The following is an 18,584-nucleotide window of genomic DNA, read 5'->3' as shown; positions in this document are numbered from 1 at the left end:
CAGTGCTTGTGAAATGCTACAGGAGGTTAGAGAGGCTACAAAACCAGAGAAGCACAATAATAATGGGTGATTTCAGCTAGCCTAATATTGACCGGGTAAATGTCATCTCAGGACGTGACGTACAGATAAAACTTCTAGACACCATAAATGACTTCTTCTTGGAGCAGCTAGTCCTGGAACCCACAAGGAGCAAGGCAATTCCCGATTTAGTCTTAAATGGAGCACAGAATCTGGCCCACAGGGTATCTATAGCTGAACCGCTCAGTAATAGTAACCATAATATAATTAAAATTAACATACCTATAGGGGGCATATAAAAAACCGCACCAGGGTAACATTTAACTTCAAAAAGAGAAACTAGACTAAAATGAGGATGCTTTCTAGATGGAAATTAAAAGGAGCTGCCTGTCACAAGGGTTAAATGCCTGCAAGCAGCAGGGGACCATTTTAAAAACCCCAAAATAGCGGTTCAGACTAAATGTATACTCCAAATGAGACAAGACAATAAGAGGACCAACCAAATGCCACTATGGGAAAACAGCAGAGTAATTGAGGCCATCAGAGGCAAAAAGGCATCTTTTAAAATTTGGAAGTCAAATCCTAGTGAGGATAATAAGGTACTTAAACTGTGGCATGTTAAGTGTAAAACTATAATAAGGCAGACCAAGAAAGAAGTTGAGAAGCAACCTGCTAAAGGTGCAAAAACTAACAATGACTTTTTTGGTAGATCAGAAGCAGGAAGCCTGCTAAACAGGCAGCTGGGCCACTAGACATCACAGGTGTTAAAGGAGCACTCCAGGAAGACAAGGTCATTGCAGAGAAGCTAAATGAATTATTTGCATTGGTCTTCGCTTCAGAGGATGTCTGGGAGATACCCACATCAGAGCTATCCTTTTTGGGTGACAAATCTGAAGTACTGTCCCACACGGATGTGTCAATAAATGTTAGAACAAACTGATATATTAATCAGTAATAAGTCACCAAGACCAGATGGTATTCACTCAAGGGTTTTGAAAGAACTCAAATATGAAATTGTAGAACTCCTAACTGTAGTATGTAACCATTGCTGAAACAAGCCTCTGTACCAGATGACTGTAAGGTAGCTAATGTAACACTGATTTTTAAAGTGCTGCAGGAGTGATCCTGGCAATTTCAGGCCAGTACCCTAACTTCAGTACTAGGCAAATTGGTAGAAACTATAGTAAAGAACAGAATTATCGAACACAGATGAACACAATTTGTTGGGGGAAAGTTGACATGCCTTTTGTAAGGGGAAGTCATGCCTCACCAATCTATTAGAATTCTTTGAGGGGTTCAACAAGCATGTGGATAATCCAGTCGATATAGTGTACTTGGATTTTCAGAAAGCCTTCGACAAGGTCCATCACCAAAGGATCATCATGGAATAACAGGGAAGGTCTGCTCATAGATCAATAAACAAAGGGTAGGAATAAATGGTTCATTTTCACAGTGTAGAGAGGTAAACAATGGGGTTCCCAATGATCTGTACTGAGATCTGTGCTGTTCAACATATTCATTAATCAGCTGGAAAAGGGAATGAACAGTGAAATAGCAAAGTTTCAGATGATACAAAATTATTCAAGGTAGTTAAGTCCAAAGCTCACTGTGAAGAATTACAGGGAGCTCTCACAAAACTGGGTAACTGGTCAACAAAATGGCAGATGCAATTCAACACTGATAAATGCAAAGTAATGCACATTGGCAAAAATAATCCCAACTATACATATATAATTGGCTGTAAATTAGCTGTTGCAACAACCCAGGGTGAAAAAGCTGCCCTTTATTTAGAAATGCTGCTTTAATTCTAGGTTGCATATACTTCAACAAGCATTAAAATACTAAGGCATATCCAAAGTTCCAATGTGTACAAAAACTTAATGATGTAACCTTGAACTAAAGCAAAATCATCGAGAAATGAAAGCATTAATTTCAAATGAATGCTTTGATAAAGATGCAGTTAAGAAACACTTTCTAGTGCTCTTTCTCTATAGTTTTCAATGAGCACTAATGCACTGCTTACGCCAATGATGATGATAAATTAATATATAGAATGGGAAAAGAATAGTTATTGAGATTGAAGGTTGCTTTTGGACCTCCTAAGATCCTGTTTTTTATAAATTTTCTGCAATTAACATGCAACTCGGGGTCTGTGGACTGATCACGCCTGTATTTATTGTTATACATATTTAAAAGGCATCCATCACAGTGGTATCTGGCACAGTTTGTGGCTTAAATTAGGACATTAACATTCCTAATTAGGCGCTTGAGTCAAATTCCTATTGACTCCTGTGGGAACTGGATCATCCCTAGAGAGACAAACTTCTCACAGCACCTCTTCTGCCTGAAGCTTTTTGACAGAAAATGAAGAGGGATTTGGCCTGTCCTCTGAGAGCCCAGCTCTTGTTAAATATGGCTCTGTTTGTGTATTTCTGCCAGGGTTGAATTCCAGTGACATAGGTCTGCTAACACAGAATGTCCTGCTTCCAGCTTCATCCAGCATAGCATAGGTTGCACAGCAAGTTGGAGATGCATAGGTGATCTGTATGGTGATTTGGGTATAGGCATAGAGGCCAAGATCCTGGGCCAGAAAGCAGAACCCAGGTGTAATATGCTTGCACTGGCCCAAAGTGCAGCTGCATTCTGGATTTACTGTGCCTTCCAGATAGCTTTCACAATTAGTCCCACAGAGAGCCCTTTGGAAGGATCAAACCAGGCATTGAAGACAGTGGTGAGAGGCATTTCTGCAAGGAAGCATCTTTCAAACTATAAATGAAAGAATGCAGTTCTGGACAAGGATATGTTCTGAGAATCTAGGAGCAGTGAATTAAACATAGAAGTAGCTTGGAGGAAGCAGTGGCAAGAGAAAATTCCTAGTCAGAAAAAAACACTTTGAACAAGTTTGAGAAATTTATTACACACATTTATTACACTGAGTTTGACTCAGGTTCCTCACTAGGAATGCTAGTGACCTAATTTAAGCCTTATAAATGCGTGTAATAATTACAGTCATATCTGAAAGCCAGGTTCCCACAACCCTGGAGGAGGGAAGGACTGAGGGAACCTATGTGAACAAAATAGCTAAAAGTTTGGAGGGCGTAGATGGGAGTGTGAACATTCTCGACATGAACTGTGACTGTATAGATCATTGCTGCAACCAAGGTCCTTTAGTTGCACCAAATCTTATACAAAGGAGGTCAAGTAAGGTGTCTATGGGTATGTCTACACTACGGAATAAGGTCGAATTTATAGAAGTCGGTTTTTTAGAAATCGGTTTTATATATTTGAGTGTGTGTGTGTCCCCACAGAAAATGCTCTAAGTGCATTAAGTGCATTAACTCGGCAGAGTGCTTCCACAGTACCGAGGCTAGAGTCGACTTCTGGAGCGTTGCACTATGGGTAGCTATCCCACAGTTCCCGCAGTCTCCGCTGCCATTGGAATTCTGGGTTGAGATCCCAATGCCTGATGGGGCTAAAACATTGTCGCGGGTGGTTCTGGGTACATATCGTCAGGCCTCCGTTCCCTCCCTCCCTCCGTGAAAGCAAGGGCAGACAATCGTTTCGCGCCTTTTTTCCTGAGTTACCTGTGCAGACGCCATACCATGGCAAGCATGGAGCCCGCTCAGGTAACCATCACCCTATGTCTCCTGGGTGCTGGCAGATGCGGTACGGCTTTGCTACACAGTAGCAGCAACCCCTTGCCTTGTGGCAGCAGATGGTACAGTACGACTGGTAGCCGTCATCGTCATGTCCGAGGTGCTCCTGGCCACGTCGGCTGGGAGCGCCTGGACAGACATGGGCGCAGGGACTTAATTTAGAGTGACTTGACCAGGTCATTCTCTTTAGTCCTGCAGTCAGTCCTATTGAACCGTCTTACGGTGAGCAGGCAGGCGATACGGATTGCTAGCAGTCGTACTGTACCATCTTCTGCCAGGCAGGCAAGAGATGACGATTGCTAGCAGTCGTATTGTACCATCTTCTGCCAGGCAGGCAAGAGATGAGGATGGCTACAAGTCGTACTGTACCATCTTCTGCCAGGCAGGCAAGAGATGAGGATGGCATGCAGTCCTTCTGCACCGTCTGCTGCCAGCCAAAGATGTAAAAGATAGATGGAGTGGATCAAAACAAGAAATAGACCAGATTTGTTTTGTACTCATTTGCCTCCTCCCCTGTCTAGGGGACTCATTCCTCTAGGTCACACTGCAGTCACTCACAGAGAAGGTGCAGCGAGGTAAATCTAGCCATGTATCAATCAGAGGCCAGGCTAACCTCCTTGTTCCAATAAGAACGATAACTTAGGTGCACCATTTCTTATTGGAACCCTCCGTGAAGTCCTGCCTGAAATACTCCTTGATGTAAAGATGCCCCCTTTGTTGATTTTAGCTCCCTGAAGCCAACCCTGTAAGCCGTGTCGTCAGTCGCCCCTCCCTCCGTCAGAGCAATGGCAGACAATCGTTCTGCGCCTTTTTTCTGTGCGGACGCCATACCAAGGCAAGCATGGAGGCCGCTCAGCTCACTTTGGCAATTAGGAGCACATTAAACACCACACGCATTATCCAGCAGTATATGCAGCACCGGAACCTGGCAAAGTGATACCGGGCGAGGAGGCGACGTCAGCGCGGTCACGTGAGTGATCAGGACATGGACACAGATTTCTCTGAAAGCATGGGCCCTGCCAATGCATGCATCATGGTGCGAATGGGGCAGGTTCTTGCTGTGGAATGCCAATTCTGGGCTCGGGAAACAAGCACAGACTGGTGGGACCGCATAGTGTTGCAGGTCTGGGACGATTCCCAGTGGCTGCGAAACTTTCGCATGCGTAAGGGCACTTTCATGGAATTTTGTGACTTGCTTTTCCCTGCCCTGAGGTGCATGAATACCAAGATGAGAGCAGCCCTCACAGTTGATAAGCGAGTGGCGATAGCCCTGTGGAAGCTTGCAACGCCAGACAGCTACCGGTCAGTTGGGAATCAATTTGGAGTGGGCAAATCTACTGTAGGGGCTGCTGTGATGAAAGTAGCCCACGCAATCAAAGATCTGCTGATATCAAGGGTAGTGACCCTGGGAAATGTGCAGGTCATAGTGGATGACTTTGCTGCAATGGGATTCCCTAACTGTGGTGGGGCCATAGACGGAACCCATATCCCTATCTTGGCACCGGAGCACCAAGCCACCGAGTACATAAACCGTAAGGGGTACTTTTCGATAGTGCTACAAGCTCTGGTGGATCACAAGGGACGTTTCACCAACATCAACGTGGGATGGCCGGGAAAGGTGCATGACGCTCGCATCTTCAGGAACTCTGGTCTGTTTCAAAAGCTGCAGGAAGGGACTTTATTCCCAGACCAGAAAATAACTGTTGGGGATGTTGAAATGCCTATATGTATCCTTGGGGACCCAGCCTACCCCTTAATGCCATGGCTCATGAAGCTGTACACAGGCAGCCTGGACAGTAGTCAGGAGCTGTTCAACTACAGGCTGAGCAAGTGCAGAATGGTGGTAGAATGTGCATTTGGACGTTTAAAGATGCGCTGGCGCAGTTTACTGACTCGCTTAGACCTCAGCGAAACCAATATTCCCACTGTTATTACTGCTTGCTGTGTGCTCCACAGTATCTGTGAGAGTAAGGGGGAGACATTTATGGCGGGGTGGGAGGTTGAGGCAAATTGCCTGGCTGCTGGTTACGCGCAGCCAGACACCAGGGCAGTTAGAAGAGCACAGGAGGGCGCGGTACGCATCAGAGAAGCTTTGAAAACCAGTTTCATGACTGGCCAGGCTACGGTGCGAAAGTTCTGTTTGTTTCTCCTTGATGAAACCCCCCGCCCCTTGGTTCACTCTACTTCCCTGTAAGCTAACCACCCGCCCCTCCTCCCTTCAATCACCGCTTGCAGAGGCAATAAAGTCATTGTTGCTTCACATTCATGCATTCTTTATTCATTCATCACACAAATAGGGGGATGACTACCAAGGTAGCCCAGGAGGGGTGGTGGAGGAGGGAAGGAAAATGCCACACAGCACTTTAAGCACAGCACTTTAAAAGTTTACAACTTTAAAATTTATTGAATGACAGCCTTCTTTTTTTTGGGCAATCCTCTGTGGTGGAGTGGCTGGTTGGCCGGAGGTCCCCCCACCGCGTTCTTGGGCGTCTGGGTGTGGAGGCTATGGAACTTGGGGAGGAGGGCGGTTGGTTACACAGGGGCTGTAGTGGCAGTCTGTGCTCCAGCTGCCTTTGCTGCAGCTCAACCATACACTGGAGCATACTGGTTTGGTCCTCCAGCAGCCTCAGCATTGAATCCTGCCTCCTCTCATCACGCTGCCGCCACATTTGAGCTTCAGCCCTGTCTTCAGCCCGCCACTTACTCTCTTCAGCCCGCCACCTCTCCTCCCAGTCATTTTGTGCTTTCCTGCACTCTGACATTATTTGCCTCCACGCATTCGTCTGTGCTCTGTCAGTGTGGGAGGACAGCATGAGCTCGGAGAACATTTCATCGCGAGTGCGTTTTTTTTTCTTTCTAAGCTTCACTAGCCTCTGGAAGGAGAAGATCCTGTGATCATTGAAACACATGCAGCTGGTGGAGAAAAAAAAAGGGACAGCGGTATTTAAAAAGACACATTTTATAAAACAGTGGCTACACTCTTTCAGGGTAATCCGTGCTGTTAACATTACATACATAGCACATGTGCTTTCGTTACAAGGTCGCATTTTGCCTCCCCCCACCGCGTGGCTACCCCCTCAACCCTCCCCCCCTCCCTGTGGCTAACAGCGGGGAACATTTCTGTTTAGCCACAGGCAAACAGCCCAGCAGGAATGGGCTCCTCTGAGTGTGCCCTGAAGAAAAGCACTCTATTTCAACCAGGTGACCATGAATTATATCTCACTCTCCTGAGGATAACACAGAGAGATAAAGAACGGATGTTGTTTGAATGCCAGGAAACATACACTGCAATGCTTTGTTGTACAATGATTCCCGAGTACGTGTTACTGGCCTGGAGTGGTAAAGTGTCCTACCATGAAGGACACAATAAGGCTGCCCTCCCCAGAAACCTTTTGCAAAGGCTTTAGGAGTACATCTAGGAGAACCGCGAATGCCAGGGCAAAGTAATCCTTTCACATGCTTGCTTTTAAACCATGTATAGTATTTTAAAAGGTACACTCACCAGAGGTCCCTTCTCCGCCTGCTGGGTCCAGGAGGCAGCCTTGGGTGGGTTCGGGGGGTACTGGCTCCAGGTCCAGGGTGAGAAACAGTTCCTGGCTGTCGGGAAAACCGGTTTCTCCACTTGCTTGCTGTGAGCTATCTACAACCTTCTCATCATCATCATCTTCTTCATCCCCAAAACCTGCTTCCGTATTGCCTCCATCTCCATTGAAGGAGTCAAACAACACAGCTGGGGTAGTGGTGGCTGAACCCCCTAAAATGGCATGCAGCTCATCATAGAAGTGGCATGTTTGGGGCTCTGACCCGGAGCGGCTGTTCGCCTCTCTGGTTTTCTGGTAGGCTTGCCTCAGCTCCTTCAGTTTCACGCAGCACTGCTTCGGGTCCCTGTTATGGCCTCTGTTCTTCATGCCCTGGGAGATTTTGACAATGGTTTTGGCATTTCGAAAACTGGAACGGAGTTCTGATAGCACGGATTCCTCTCCCCAAACAGCGATCAGATCCCGTACCTCCTGTTCGGTCCATGCTGGAGCTCTTTTGCGATTCTGGGACTCCATCATGGTCACTTGTGCTGATGAGCTCTGCATGGTCACCTGCAGCTTGCCACGCTTGCCAAACAGGAAATGAGATTTAAAAGTTCGCGGTTCTTTTCCTGTCTACCTGGCCAGTGCATCTGAGTTGAGAGTGCTGTCCAGAGCGGTCACAATGGAGCACTCTGGGATAGCTCCCGGAGGCCAATACCATCGAATTGTGTCCACAGTACCCCAAATTCGAGCTGGCAAGGTCGATTTAAGCGCTAATCCACTTGTCAGGGGTGGAGTAAGGAAATCGATTTTAAGAGCCCTTTAAGTCGAAATAAAGGGCTTCATTGTGTGGACGGGTGCAGGTTTACACCGATTTAACGCTGCTAAATTCGACCTAAAGTCCTAGTGTAGACCAGGGCTACAGAAAGGTTGTAATTTGCTGATTATGATTATACTGTCTGTATGTGTGTATCATTTTTGAATTTGAAGTTATGAATATTGGCTATGTACGTGTATCTCAATGTGTTTGATTCTAAGTAGCATCAGTGAAGCATTTGGTCAGCTTCTTGAGAAAGGACTATTCTGAGTAAATGCCCAATCAAGAAACACTTGACTGACAATGGACTTTGGGTGATGCCAATCCACATCTGAACTTTCCTGGGAAAGTTTAAACTAACATGTAATCAATGGCATCGACCTGTAAAAAGCTGAATCATTCATGGACATGTGACTTGCTCAGGTGGCCATAAACTCCATCTTGTTGTTGTGATTTTGCACAGAAGAACAAAGGGGTTTCTACCCACAAGAGAGAGAATATAAAAGACCATGGAAGCCCCTCCATTTTGGTCTTCAGCTGGCTCAAGAGATGGCCTCTCCACCCCAAAGAGATGCCTGAAAGAAACTGGAACAAAGGTCTGTAACTACGGGGGTGTGAGTGATTGCTGGACCCAGGCCATAAACCATAACGTTGGTCTGAAAAGGATTGGGCCCAGACTCGGAAGTAGTCTAGTATGTGAAAGAAGCTTATTGGGACATCTATGAGGTGAGATTTACAGGTGAGATTTACCTGTATTCAGTTTCCTACTGTATTAAGCTTAGACTTGCATGTTTTATTTTGCTTGGTAACTTACTTGGTTCTGTCTGTTGTTACTTGGAACCACTTAAATTCTACTTTTTATACTTAATAAAATCACTTTTGCTTATTAATTAACCCAGAGTAAGTAATTAATACCTGGTGGAGCAAAAGGTGTTCATATCTCTCTATCAGTGTTATAGAGGGCGGACAATTTATGAGTTTATCCTGTATAAGCTTTATACAGAGTAAAAGGGATTCATTTGGGATTTAGGCTCCCAGAAAGACTGAATATTGGGTGCTGGGAAAGACCCTGTTAATTGAGAACCCCCTGGGCTAAGTGAATCTTAATTTCTGTGAACAGGAGGGAGGTGTGGCCAAACCTCTTGGTCTGTGCTGTAGTTGACTGGTGTGTCCAGCTCAGCAAGTTGGGAGCAGAGGGAAGCCTTCTCTGGCGGGGGGGGGGGGGGATTTGTTCTCAGTGTTATCCCAGCACATTGACTGACAGTCTTGAGGGAGTTTCTGTGACCCAACCTGTCACAGGGAGAAAAGTCAATCACACGCTAATACACTCAGGCTATGTCTACACTACAGACTTAAGTTGACGCAAGTTACGCCAACGATCATAAACCTCTATAATTACATCACTTGTGCATGTTCACACAATGTTTCTTCTGTCAGTACAGTGCGGCCACAGTTGGTGCTCTAGCATTGACAGTGAGAGCAGCGCACTATGGGTTGCTATCCCACTGTACAACTTGCCACCTTCTGCAGTTAGGAGTGGTGGGAAGGCAGAGTGGAGCACAGTGCATCATGGGTGCAGGCTCAACGTCCAATGCAGGTTTTTTTTTCTGTCCCATCATTCCAAGGGCTTCTATGTTTTGTGCCATTTTTCAATGGCCCAGTTACTGTGTGCCCACCATCTCTGCCTGAAAGGGTGGATCCTGCACTGCGCTCTATTGCTGTGGTCAGCGTTATGAACACAGCGCGACTAATGATGCAGTATATCATGAGCTCTGAATCTGAACAGGAATCCATGATGTCTGACATGCTGTGTGCCTTGGAAAGAAGCAAAACCAGATTACTTTGGGCATTCATGGAACAGTTACACATGATGGACCATCGTTATTGTGCTCAAGAAACAAGCACTAAGTGGTGGGATGGCATTGTTATGCAAGTCTGGGATGATGAGCAGTGGCTGCAGAACTTCTGTATGTGCAAAGCCACCTTCCTGGAACTGTGTACAGAGCCTACCCCAGCACTGCAGTGCAAAGACACCAAAATGAGAGCTGTTCTCTCTGTGGAGAAGCACGTGGCGGTCACTGTGTGGAAGCTGCAACTCCAGACTGCTACCGGTCAGTAGCAAATCAGTTTGGAATTGGGAAGTCCACCACTGGGGTTGCATGCACACAAGTGTGTAGGGCCATTAATCATATCCTGTTACAAAGGACTGTGACTCTTGAAAATGTGTGCGAAATAGTGGATGACTTTGCAGCAATGGGATTCCCTAACTGCAGTGGGGCAATAGATGGCACGAGTATCCCAATTTTGGCCCCGGACCATCTTGCAATAGAGTACATCCAGTGGAAAGGGGTACTTCTCTATGGTACTGCAGGCACTTGTGGATCACCGGGATCATTTCACTGATCATGCGGGGTGGTCAGGGAAGGCGCATGATGCATTTTCATGATTTTCAGGGACACCGGCCTGTACAGAAAACTGCAAGTGGGGGCTTTCTTTGCCAACCAGAAGATTCCAATGGGGCATATTGAAATGCTCATAGGGATCCTGGGAGACGCAGCATACTCTCATGCCTCATGAAGCCTTACACGGGAAACCAGGACAGCAGCAAGGAGTACTTCAACAATAGGCTGAGCACGTGCAGAATGACTACTGAATGTGTGTTTGGCAGCTTAAAAGTTCATTGGCACTGCCTTTATGGCAGTTTAGAGCTAAATGAGCAAAATATTCCCACAGTCATAGCGGCCTGCATAATATTTGCAAAGCTAAGGTTAAAAAGTTTCCCCAAGGGTGGAGCGTGAAGATAGATTGCCTGCCAGCTGATTTTGAGCAGCAAGATGAGGGGCTATTTGAGGGGCATAATGGGGACTATTCAAACAAGGGAGGCTTTGAAGCACCATTTTGACAATGAGCACCAATAATACGTTTCCATAAAGTAGTCTGCCATTCTTTGTTAACTTGCCACCTTGCATGAAAATTTTGATGATTGCTTCCTGACTGATTTGTAGTGTGCAAATATGCAAATTGCCACTGTGTATTAATTCCAGGAGCAACCACCTTATGTAGGGGAGAAATAAAGATTACCTTTCAGAAAGTATATATTTTTTTATTAAATAGCAATAAACACAACATAACTCCCTTCCAACCAAGCATTTTCTAACACTGAAGGGCACCCTCCCAATGGAGGCTTTCATCGCAGTGTGCAATTCCAGCTATCATTTTGGAAGCTGTCTGAAGGGGTGGCATGAAGAGGGTACTGCAATAGGCTGGAAGACGCAAGGAATGTATGTGAGGAGTTTAGGGACTGCATGGCAAACAGTTCTGTATGGGCTGCAAGGGGTGTCAAGCACATATATTCTGCCTGTAGTGCAATTAAGGACTTCAGCATTTTTGTTTGCTCCTCTATCACTTTTATCACCTACTCCTGGCCAACAAACATTTGGTCCTGGCCCTGCTTATTTTTAAATTTTCATTGTTTCCCTTCTTGCCCTGCATTCTTGTTCTGCACCATCAGAGCATTGGAGACCTCCTAAAACACATCTTCCTTTTGTAATTAGTCATTGGCTGCACGTGTGTTCTCTCTACGTGCAGCACTGGCTCTGGCCAGATAGTCCGCATAGCAGACTCCAATCAAACTGCCTAATAAGACCATAAGTCTTGGTTTAATAGCAAAGGCACCTGGCTAGGTTTATAGTCAACAAAGTACAGTCCTAGCTATCTGGATCAATGTCTACAGTTACATTAGTACCTGTATGCTCGTAACAATGAACTCAGCTCAGTGAATGGTAGGACTTTCTATTCCCTCCACACCCAGCCAAAATACTCCTTCTGAGACCCCTCTTTATACACCGATACAAACAAGTTACATATTGCTGCTCTCACACGGTTCGTTAGCACCCTTTACCTTACACGTTGGTTCAATCAAAACATCTCTAGCCATCATACTATCATCCTGATCTTATCTTTAGGAGGGGTTAACATGTTCCTGCTATCTTTGGGGAGTGTGTTTGTACCATACTTAGTATCAAGGTGTTCTGGTACCACGCTTCTGGAATGTGTTTGCATAAGTGTCCTGTGCCTAGTACTTCTCAGGAATGTGTGTGTCCTTGCAATACCACAGCCCTGTCCTTGCCAGAACCTGTGAACTTAGAAACAGCCATGTTTTATAACAGGGCCTGGCTTCTGCTCACAGTCTGCCTTTTGTTCACTTTGTTTTATATCAGCAGGGCCTGACTACTACTTTAGTTCGGCCTCAGGCATCATTTCAGGCCTCATGGCTCAGGGTCTCTTCTTCTACTACACCTTGCTCCTCCTTGGTTGCTTCCTTATCTGGTTGAGATGCTCCATCGGTGTGTAGGGGGTTCCCCTGAAGGTCACATCTGCAAAAACGCAAGGAACAACAAACAGAAGCACGACTGTTAGTAAACTCACATCATCTAATCATAATAGTAAAATACACCTCTTTCTCACTGTCCCTTGGCAAACACACAAGCTTGGCCAATGCCCTAAAAATGGTGAGTTTGGCCAGGGGGATGATGACACACCTTCAAGAGGGGGCAAAGGGTGTTTTTTTAAGGGGATCACTGTAAGCAACTAGGGACAATATCGTAAATTCTGCCACCATTTTCCACAGGCAGGGGTCATTGAAGACAATTGTACCGATGCTGGTTCTGTTGGGACCCAACTGAGAGTGCCAATTCAGGACAAATTGCTTAAAGCAGGGAAATTACAGCCCAAGGCTGGGGTTTCTATGCACACCACGGCAAACCAAACCAGTCAGACGGAGAGGAGTTTGGTTTTACCCCACTGGCTAACCACAAGTCACACAAGCAATTCCCTTAGACACTCAGTTTCCAAGTATCACCACCAGTGCCACTTGTTATGGGGAAAAATGGTTATGAAAACCAATACCCCAGTAAAAGAAAAAAGGTTCTCTCGATCCCAAAGAGCCAAGCCCCAAACCCAGGTCAATATACAAATCAGATCTTATCCACAAATCACACTGTTGCCAATCCTTTAGAATCTAAAATCTGAAGGTTTATTCATAAAAGGAAAAAGATTAGATGAGAGCTAGAGTTGGTTAAATGGAATCAATTACATACAGTGATGGCAAAGTTCTTGGTTCAGGCTTGTAACAGTGATAGAATAAACTGCAGGTTTAAATCAAGTCTCTGGAGTGCATCCACAGCTGGGCTGGGTCATCAGTCCTTTGTTTAGAGCTCCCATTTATAGCAAAGTCTCTCCAGAGGTAAGAAGCAGGATTGAAGACCAGATGGAGGAGCTGCAGCAGCTTTTTATAGTCTCTTGCCATGTGGTCTCTGCTTTCTTTGTCCCACGGACAAGCTGTCCCTCACATGGTATGGAAAAACCTCAGAGTTCTGTCCATAGGCATGTCCCTGCATACCTTGCTGAGTCAGAAGGTGTGTCTGCCTTCTCTCAATAGGTCAATTGTATAGCTGATGGCCCTTGATGGGCCATCAAGCAGGCTAGGCAGAGCAGACACCAACTTGTCTGGGGTGTCATCCAGAAGCATAGCATAAGTTTGAAATACAGACAGTATAGAGCCAATATTCATAACATCAACTACAAAAATAATACACATATACAGATGGCATAATCATAACCAGAAAACCATAACCTTGTCTCAGACACCTTATTTGACCCCTTTTATACAAGATTTGGTGCCATACAGAATTTTGGTTGCAACAATGATCTATACAGTTACAGATTCTGTCAATAACATCACACCAATATCTTACTCCTGAGGGTAAGCCAGGATCAAGGGTGCATCTCCTACAAGTGTGTGGCTTCAGATCGGGTCCCTGTGCTGCTCACCTGTGTGCTGCTTTAGGCCCTGCACATGTGATTGACAACTGGTGTGGAAAAGTTTCCTACAACAAAGCTGCTCTGCCAAGGAACCTTTCGCAGAAGATTGGCGAGTATCTACCAGAAAGTTTCCTAGAGATCTCTCTGGAGGATTCACGCAATATCTCGGTTGTGACAGGTGTCGGTCGGTCCTCCGAGCCCCTAGGGGCGATGGAGAGATATGGTCCCCATGGCCGGCCTCGGCCACACCTTCCGAGCGTTGGGGAATTAGTGGGAAGGTGTGCCGGCACGAGTCAGTAGCGCGCCCCTCAGGCAGGGGCGCGCCGGCACAAGTCAGTAGCGCACCCCTCAGACAGGGGCGCGCCGGGGTAGGGGAACGCAGGCCCACCCAACTCCACTGCATTCCAGCCCAGGGCCCTGACAGTGGCGGGAGGTGAAAGTCCCCACGCTGGGTCAGCGGGGCCGTTGCGCCCGCTGACCAAACACACCCACCCCACAGTGTAATGCGGCCCCTGGGCTACTTCCTACCCGATCTCTCAGGCGGGTCGCTCCGGTCCCTCCATCTCCTCCGGGTATTCCGCTGCGGGCAGCTCTGGTTCCTCCATCTCGTCCGAGTATTCCACTGCGGGCCACTTCCTCTCCCCCTCGGTATCGGACTCATGCTGGCCCGGGCTGCAGTCAGGCGCCTCCAGGTTCTCTGGGTATTCAGCGGCTGGCAGCCCTGGTTGCCGCAGGCCTTCCCCCAGGTCAGGCTCCTCCTTGCCCAGGGCTTCGCCAGGGTCAGCAGCAGGATCGCAAGGGAGCAGCCTGTGTCTGTCTCCCTCCCTGGTGCTCTCCTCACTGGGCAGAGGGCCCCGCCCTTTGTACTTCCTGTCCCACCCTTCCCCTTCTGGGGATTGGCGGAAGCTTGGCCTGGCCCCGCCCACTCAAGCTCAGAGGGGGGCTCTTTACCCTCTGGTTCGGAAGGGAGCCACCCTGGCTCCCTACATGGTGTACATTAACACACTGTTCCACCCCACTGAGTAGTTGCACAGGGGAATGTGAAACAGAATTAAACACAGCTAGTCTTGTACATTTCTATTCCTTAACCCACTTATAGCATAAAGCAAAAGACAGCTCTAACTCGTGTAACTGAGCAGTATCAACTCAAAATGATCACTTACCAGAGCTCCCCTCTCCTGCATCATGCATGCCAGAGACGAAGTGCTGGGACTAGCTCAAACCTCTGGAGTTGAGATGATGTCCTGGCTTGCAACAGTACTGGACAACCCTGTCGCCTGTCCCATCTCATCTTCCAATTCCACTTCCTTGTCCATCACTTTGGCCTTGGGGTTGAGTCTGCTGGCCACTGTCTGCAGCCCCCACAAAGTATCCATGGGGCTCTTGGCAGTAGAGGTGGGGTTGCCGCCAAGGATCACGTCCAGATCCTTATAGAAGAGGCAGATCTTTGGCACAGCACCAGAGTGACAGTTTGACTCCCTTGCCTTCTGGTATGCCTGCCTCAGCTCCTTTATCTTTGCATGGCCCAGATGCGTGTCCCGCTCATAGGCCTTATCCAAAATGCCATGAGAAATCTGACTGTTGGAGAATCTTCATATTTGATCACATCAAGGAGGGCAGAGGTCCATGAATCTATGACTGACAGAGTTGCTCTGTCAGTTCATTAGCGCAATTCACTTAGCTGCCAAAACAGCCGACAGGTGATAACTTCTGCTCCCCCAATTTATTTAGGCATGGGCTACACTAGGGGCGGGGGAGTTTCGAACTAAGTACGCAACTTCAGCTATGCTATTCACGTAGCTGAAATCAAAGTATCTTAGTTCGACTTACCTGACTGTCCTGAGAGCGGCGAGTCAACTGCAGCAGCTCCCCCGTCGACTCCACTTACTCTTCCTGCCGAGGTGGAGTACAGGCGTCGACTCGGGGATCGATTTATCACATCTAGACGAGATGTGATAAATCGATTCCCAGTAGATTGATCACTACCCGCCGATCCGGTGGGTAGTGAAGACGTACCATTAGAATATGAAGCAAATTGTTTTTTCCCAGTTTCAGTACCACTGCATCTCTTTCATGGATGCTTAAGGTTCATCCTTCCAGCTGACATCATCCTGATAGAGGTTAATGACAGTGCATTTCCAGATCACTTATTGGCTGCAGTGCCCATAGACGTCAAAGGGAGTCCCAGGTGCTCAGCATTTCTGAAACCCAGGCCACTTTGTTCAATGCCTAGTAGAGCTATACAGAAGATAGAAATTCCATTTCATGGAGGATTGAGAGATTTTGAAATTTGTCTGTGTTCTAGTTGGGCACAACCCTGCAAAATGTTGAAATTCTCCTAAAAAAAAATCCAAATTTTTTGTTTCAGATCAATTGAAACATTTTGATTTTTCAAAACAAAATGTTTCATGTAGACTATGATTTCTTATATTATAATAAAATATTCACAATTAAAAGATATTTTAAAAATAAAAATGTTTCAGTCCAAAAACCTCAAAACAGGATGTTTCAACACCAAGCTATTCCCCAAAGTTTTTCTACAAAACAAAATTTCTATAAAACTGACATGAATTTGCAAAGCATTTGCCTTTGGATAGAATTGTGTTCTCTGACGGACAATGGTTCAACTGAAGTTTTTTTCTGTCCAGCTCTAATGCCTAGACATAGTTCTTGATGCCTTTGGGCCACCCAAGTTAGAAAATGTAGGTGTTAAGGTTCCTTTCCCACTCTGAACTCTAGGGTACAGAGGTGGGGACCTGCATGAAAAAACCCTTAAGCTTATTTTAACCAGCTTAGGTTAAAACTTCCCCAAGGTACAAACTATTTTACCTTTTGTCCCTGGACTTTATTGCTGCCACCACCAAGCGTCTAACAAAATATAACCGGGAAAGAGCCCGCTTGGAAACATCTTTCCCCCCTAAATCCCCCCAAGCCCTACACCCCCTTTCCTGGGGAAGGCTTGACAAAAATCCTCACCAATTTGCATAAGTGAACACAGACCCAAACCCCTAGATCTTAACAACAAGGAAAAAGCAACCAGGTTCTTAAAAGAAGATTTTGAATTAAAGAAAAAGTAAAAGAATCACCTCTGTAAAATCAGGATGGTAAATACCTTACAGGGTAATTAGATTCAAAACACAGAGAATCCCTCTAGGCAAAACCTTAAGTTACAAAAAGACACAAAAACAGGAATATCCATTCCATTCAGCACAGCTATTTTATCAGCCATTTAAACAAAACAGAATCTAACACATAGCTAACTAGAGTGCTTATTAACTCTTTACAGGAGTTCTGAAGAGCATTCCTGCTCTGGTCCCGGTTAAAGCAACACACAGAGAGAACCCTTTGTTCCCCCCCCTCCAACTTTGAAAGTATCTTGTCTCCTCATTGGTCATTTTGGTCAGGTGCCAGCGAGGTTATCTTAGTTTCTTAAATTAACCCTTTACAGCTGAAAGGGTTTTTCCTCTGGCCAGGAGGGATTTAAAGGTGTTTACCCTTCCCTTTATATTGATGACAGTATGTTTATAGGGTTTCGGGATATACCGTTGTCCACATATTTGTGTTTCCAGGCATGGTTTCATGGTTGTTCAAATAACAATGGGGGTGCTCACTGTATGCTCACTGTAATATTGCCTCAGTTATCTTGGCTCAGATTATAGGGGGTGTTTCTTTTTAAATATGCAATTTATTATACTGATGTGTGCTAAACTGTGAAACATATACGTTGTGCAACATGGCTGAACTACCACTGCAGCAAGAACCATATTTTGTCCTCTTGATTTGAGTGGAATTTGTAACTGTAATGTATGTTTTTTGCATTAAATAATGTATTGTATTTTTCCTATAAAGCCCTTTGAAGCTTTCAAAGGGCACTCTAGATTAATAAATGTTATGTTGTTCCTTGCCAGAACTACGCTGAATTTCCCATATGGTCTGGAGCTTGTTTGCCAGAGCTGCAACACACAGCATGCCAAATCCTGCACACACATGTTCTACTTGAGCTTCATTCAGGAAGAGCTTCTTCTAGCTGCTTTAATTGTTCAGAACTTGCAGCATTTGACATCTCAGCTCAAGCCAAAAACTAAAATGTGTAAACCCAGACTACACCAAGACAGTGCCAAATAAAAGGCTAAACAGCCGAAAGCAAACAGATTATGTGATGGAGAATTCTTACTGTTAGCCACGTGCTGGGGCACTCAGAGGAGCTAACATCACCCTAGAAACTAGCAGTGCCACTATTGGAGGCATTTTTTCCTGAGCTTGGATAAAGGTTCAGATGGAAATTTGGCTTGGAGTCAGGAGGGCATCCCAACCAGGCTGGGAGTTTGGCATTCAGCCAAGAGGGTATGCTCCAACTCACTGGAGAAATGGAAAGACAGCATGTGAGAGAAATCACATTGCTTTGCAAGCTTCAGATAAAGAAGGGTGGAATTCCAGACTGTCCAATGTAAAGGAAGGGTGATTCCTGGGATGTCCAATTCATCTGTATTAGCACACTAAAACAGCTTCAGTTTAGACTTCTTGAGCAAGATATGATCAGAATGAATTTCACAGCCCTAACCTATCATAGAAACACACATTTCAGAGTTGATACAGGAACCTATCATGACTCAGAGATTCAGGTTTTTTTAGGGTTTAAATGGATACGGAGATGAAGCACGGTAGAAAAGCTGTCTGCTTTCCATGTGAGAAGTGTTCTGATAGGACTGTTCCAAAGGAACCTGAATTCAGAAGCACAACTTCTTGGAA

The 18,584-nt window shown here is 45.8% G+C and overlaps 1 long non-coding RNA gene across 1 annotated transcript in view; it reads left to right on the top strand.

Moving 5' to 3' along the window:
* Positions 1 to 18,584, top strand: part of LOC144259972 (uncharacterized) — a 107,733-nt gene that overhangs the window by 64,638 nt on the left and 24,511 nt on the right. The gene's annotated exons all lie outside the window — the stretch shown is intronic.

This window comes from Eretmochelys imbricata, chromosome 2, assembly GCF_965152235.1.
Source record: "Eretmochelys imbricata isolate rEreImb1 chromosome 2, rEreImb1.hap1, whole genome shotgun sequence".
In the NCBI taxonomy this organism is placed as follows: domain Eukaryota; kingdom Metazoa; phylum Chordata; order Testudines; family Cheloniidae; genus Eretmochelys; species Eretmochelys imbricata.
Note: the sequence above shows the minus strand (reverse complement) of the source record. Positions and strands in the feature narration are given on the sequence as shown.